Genomic DNA, 6,057 nt, shown 5'->3' with positions numbered 1-6,057 from the left:
GAAACCTGATCTAAGCAATATAAGGGTTTTTGGGTGTGATGCAATGGCACATATTCCAAAACAGCTAAGAGGAAAGTGGAATCCGAAAGCTAAAAAGTATATTTTTGTAGGCTATTGTGAAAATTCAAAGGGCTACCGATTAATGGATCCATTGACTAAAAAGATTGTCACAAGTAGAGATGTAATATTCTTTGAAAATAGAAAGGACTCAGAAGAGAGCAAAACCACTAAGTCAACTGCACCTAGTTCAGAAGGTGAAACCTTGTGTGAGGAAATAGGAAGTGAAGAAGAGGAAGACGACAGCCAAGGACAAATGGAAGCAATTTATGATGACAATGAGTTAGAAGATGAAAAACGTGAAGAAACCAATGTAAGGCGTTCTTCTCGTGTACCAAAACCGAAGGAATATCCGGATTTTGAGATGTATACAGCACAGTCTTTTAATGATGAGCCAACAACAACAGAAGAAGCAATGAGTGGTCCAAACTCTCAAGAATGGAAAGAAGCGATGAAGAGAGAATTAGAATCTTTATATCAAAACGAAACCTTTGAATGGGTAGATATGCCAGGAGATAAGAAACCACTGCAGGCAAGATGGGTATTCAATTTGAAGAACCCTGAAAGCTCATCACCAAAATACAAAGCAAGACTTGTGGTAAAAGGATATTCACAAAAACAAGGGGTAGATTACGAAGAAACTTTTTCACCTGTAGTCAAGTATGCATCATTGAGATATCTTTTAGCCTTGGCAGTAAAACGAAATTTAATAATTCATCATATGGATGTTAAAACGGCATATTTAAATGGGAAATTGGAGGAGGAGATATATGTCATTCCACCAAGGGAAGCCATAAAAACCAGGTCAGAAAGTAAAAAGATTTGGCGTTTGAGAAAAAGTATTTATGGACTTAAACAAAGTGGACACTGCTGGGATCGATATCTTCATGAAACTCTAATAAATATGAATATGAAGCAATCCAAGGCAGATCCCAGCATTTACTATAAAGGGAGTAAAGGGAGAAAAGAAGAAATAATAATAATGGCGATATGGGTGGACGATTTCTTTATCCTGACTGAAAGTGAAGGCCAAATGAGAATTTTCAAGAAACAGCTGCAAACCAAGTTTAAGGTTCATGATTTGGGAGAAGTTAAACGTTATTTAGGTATGTAAATTACTAAGGATGAAGAAAGACAAGAATTGAGCATAAGTCAATCATCATACACGGAAAAAATATTAAAGAAATTTGGCATGAGTGATTGCAAACCCATAAGTACTCCAATGGAAGTAGGAGTGAAGTTAAGTGTAAATGAGACTGATGTGGAATGTGACAAGAATGTTCCTTATTTAGAAGCAGTAGGGAGTCTGTTATACTGTATTTGTCTCAAACATAACGACCCGACATTGCTTTTGCCACCAATGCAGTGAGCAGATATTGCAGAGGCCCAAAGGAAAAGCACTGGAAAGCTGTAAAGAGGATATTCCGATACCTAAGAGGAACCTCAAACTATGAGCTAAAATACCATAGAGATGGTAACGCAAAACTAGAGGGATATAGCGATGCGGACTGGGGGAGTGAATTGGGAGACAGATACTCCACCACTGGCTGCTGTTTTAAATTAATGGGGGGCCTCACATCATGGTCCTGTCAAAAGCAAAAAACTGTTGCATTGAGCACCGTAGAGGCCGAGTATATGGCACTATCCTACACCACACAGGAAGCATTATGGCTACGAACATTAATAAGTGAAATAGAACCCAATTTAATTGAGGAACCTACAACCATCTTCTGTGACAATAAGGGAGCCATAAACCTAGCTAAAAATGATGTTACTAGTGCTAGGACAAAGCATATTGATATACGGCACCATTTCATTCGGGACCACGTAGAACGACAGAACATTGCCGTGGACTATCTGCGTACAGAAGACATGTTAGCTGACCTTCTGACCAAACCCTTGGAAAGGGAGAAGTTTGAGAAGATTGTGGGACTATTTGGTTTATCTTGTGGAAGCAACACACAAAATATAAGTTCAAGGAGGGGTGTTGGAATTGTGTGAACAATATATTTCGTGTGTGACGGAGCAAAGTGCACTGTGTAAAATAGACCTCTTTGACCTCTTTGGCATTGCCTAACACTCTTTGTGTGTGCTGATTCTTGTGTTGTGATCGCTGTAATCTTGTTTTGTTCTTGAATGTGCAAATATAGTTATTAGTAAGATGTCTCTTTTCTCCTTAATACTTATTCAGCTGTGCAAACCCAATAGTTTTTATGCAGTGTTATTTCCTTACATTTTGTACGTCGCGATCTGTATTTAAGGTATTCTGTTACCTCTAATTTTTGGAAGCTTTGCGGCGTGGAAGAGTGTTGTTAACGGCGGCGGTGTTATGTGATGTTGGTGAAGGGATAGCAAAACTAGTGCTCTCACTTTCCGCTCATGTGGTGTGCGGCGTGTGAAATATTGAGGCGTTAAGTTTTGTATCAGAATTGCAACTTTACCTAGGTACAAACGAATTAAACACTTATATTGACAGTTTGCAACGAAAGCTTATTTCAGTGGAATAAAAAGTAATTAGAAATCAACCTCAGAACAGTAAGACGTCAAACACCTCGCACCTCGGTATCACCTGTGTCTACGAGCAGTCCTGTGACACACACAAATGCGAGGACGTGCTGAATAGTAATACCTCAGAATTTTTTATGTGAAAACTCTCGAAGCTTTTTAAATAAAACAAACGTTATTAACATTCCACACCTTTATTCTTCATGTCTGCCTGTTTATTTTTCAACATAGTCAACCTGGCGACGAACAGATTTGTCCCAACGAGAGAGCACCTTGTTGATACCGTCACTGTCGAATGTTTGACTTTATTGCTGGAGCAACAACCTCACTCCTGCCTGCACCGCTTCATCACTATGAAAGTGAAGTCCTCGAAGGTGCTCTTTAAGTTTTGTAAAAAGATTCTGTCTTGGTTTTCGGCGTCAAAATGGTGAACACAGCTTTCAGCACTTGTCAAAACGCAAAATAAATTGTTGACAGATGTCGAATATCGTCTGTTTCGTGTCAGGATTGATCATTCGGGGTCCCCACCGTGCACACATTTTTCTGCAATGATGGCCTATACACGCTCTCGTGATATGTCACACTTCCCTGAGAGCTATTTCTGTGTTATCTAATGATTTTCTCTGACGAGCTTCTGATGAGGCTCGTCGGTTCCCGTACGCGGTCGTCCACTCCGAGCTCTATCACACACATTGAGGTGAGCACCATCGTCTCTTTCATTACGAGCACGAACGCCTCGGCGTCGCACATTACTCACATCTGCGTACACAGCTTTCATTCCCCTACGGATGAACTAGATTTCAATTGGAGACACGTTTTCTACTGTTAGAAACTCGATTACACCACACTGTTTCTCACGCAGCGACATACTCGTTGTTACGTTAAACACCGACTTGTTAAACGCTACAATTCTTAACTCTCTAGAAGCAGAGGTTTGCGACTTGTATCAGCGAAGCGGGAAAGTCGACCGAGTAACATGCGTGACATGTGATAACCGATACTGAGGCCAGAATAAAAAATACGCAGGCATTACTTTTCAGCACGCCCTTCTAGAATTTCACGACTACGACGAGAATGCACAAGTATGCTGGTGGAGATGGAAGCAAGAAGAAGCGTAGTTAACAAATTATTCGATGCCACGCTGTAATCAATTCATTTGACGATTCAGAATAGAAGAAACGGAAAATAATGTTCATTAACACGGAAATTAAACTGTAAATGTTGACAATGTGCCATTCTGCGCCTGCATGTGTTTTTCACCTTGAGATTAATACTTATAATGCGTACTAACTAGCCTGTTCATTGCCTTCGTAATGTCCCCCCTCTTGCTTGGTCCCTAAATGAGGTAAAGAAATTAAAACAGTGTCACTGATGGTTCCTTCGTATCTTTCCAGCGACTTTTTTTAAAGTGTTGTTGTTTGGTATTAGTAAAGTACACCATTATTCTGCTCATACGAAGTACTGGATCGAGGTTGCTAGAAGGCTTATAAATTCTATTCGAAACCCAAAGTCTCAAAGGAAGTGTGTACTTGATCACCCGAAATTTCCCTGGTAGTTTACGTAGCTGTGTAAATAAAAGCCAGAAGAAACCATAATTTATCCATTGGCGTAGCTCATTCGAACAGCAGCGGAACAAAATTATCAAACATAATCTTCCATTGACAGTTGTAACGCTATAACCAACAGCTGAGTCAATGGTAAACCATAGCTGTGATCACAAATTCATAGCTATCTGTGGCTGTGGCACAGTCCATACGACATTTCGATTGTTGGGTAATATACTGCGACACGAATTTGTCTGTCGTCACGGTGTTAAATCAACAGAAATTGTTGCAGAGTGCTACCTGCGTCACCGGCTTCTCGTTATCGTCTTTTCTTGTTGGGCTTTTCCTATTGCCTGAAAACGAGACACTGAGGTAAATGTGCGTATTCTGCGTGACGAAAATTCCAACATTCCATTTTTCCAGGTTCACTGATCATGTGCATCGGTACCAAATAGTAATTGGAAAACTGAATGAATAACAATAATTGTAGTAACAATAACAAACTAATAATGACTGCAGTTTACTGCTTTATTGGAGGTTGATAACTAAAAATAAAAATAAATAAAAATAGGATGATCCTTCAGTTGTTACAATGCAAGGGTTTTGTTAGCGTTTTCTTTTACTGAGTTCCGTTCTAGCTATTTGCAGGACAAAAAGAAAAAGAACTGAAGCGATAAACATCGGCAGTCCAACGAGATTTGTACCAGCAACTTCACTTTCCTTACAAGGGAATGGTCCAGTTGGACTGTAGAAACCCATTCTGAAATTTTTCACGCAGCAAAAACACACCCAAAGAAATGCTCTGTCAGAACTTTAATTGCTAAGGAGCACTGCAAATCTTTTAAAAAAGATGTAAAAGTTACTCATTTTTACCGAGCACTAGCGCGCGAATCGGCGAATACGGAGACAGCCGCGACAACAGGACGTAGTGCAGCGTAGGGCGAAGTCCAAAGTTCACACATGTCAATTTTAAGAGTTAAACCATAGAAATAATGTCTCAAATTATTAATTTGTTGAACAACTTGGAATTCATATTGAGAGCTAACCTGTTGTAGATGCAGATGTTACACAAATGACTAGTGGAGGAAAAGTAATCAAAGCAGCGTATGACGCTACATTACAGTCGATTTCCATCAGTCATGACTTTAATGTGATGAGCTTGAATGTTTTATAATAATTCCTGTAGCATAGTTCGTGTGATAATTTTAGGATAATTTAGATTTTGCCAGTTGTGAAACAGCTCCTTGTTTATTTCCTGTGGTCGCCACAAAAATGCGAATTATGTATTGAATGACAAAAAAAAAACCATTTTTCATTTCGCCAGGCACAACTGACAAAAGAAAAATTAATGTATTCAGGTTTTTCACAGAACTTATCAGTTTTATTTAGACAGAATTGTAATGGAGTAAAAGATGGTCGTGGCCGTTGTTATGCTTATTGTGCTGCGTACCACGCATACTTCACCCAAATCGTAAACTGTAGTGATGCAAACTGAAAATGAAGAAATGAGCAAGTATAAGAATATTGTTCCACTGATAAACCGGAAGTGACAAAGAACTATCAGACACGTTATCTTCTCCAAGGGAAGTGGAAGTCTTACAACGCAAAATGTCGAGCCTGAATGCGCCTACTTATGACTCCCTTAGAGACCATGAACGGATTGGCCTACATTGTTGCATGAAAAGAGAACAAAGTCTACTGGTTCAGAGACGACTTTTCTGAACAAGGAAGAGGAGTAAATTGGTACAGCATAAACATTTCGGAAACCCATGTACATCTGAGGTACAAGGCATTACTGTATCTAAAATACAGCCATTAGAGTCACAAAGTTTACACGGGGCCTTTAGTTATATGTTTTGTAACATTTCGTAGTGTTTTACAATCGATATTGCAATTCAGCTCTTGCTGTTGAGCCAGGTTTACATTTAATTGCAACTTTATTTAATTTTAG

Source organism: Schistocerca nitens, chromosome 3 (genome assembly GCF_023898315.1).
Source record: "Schistocerca nitens isolate TAMUIC-IGC-003100 chromosome 3, iqSchNite1.1, whole genome shotgun sequence".
In the NCBI taxonomy this organism is placed as follows: domain Eukaryota; kingdom Metazoa; phylum Arthropoda; class Insecta; order Orthoptera; family Acrididae; genus Schistocerca; species Schistocerca nitens.
This window is presented reverse-complemented; position numbering follows the sequence as displayed.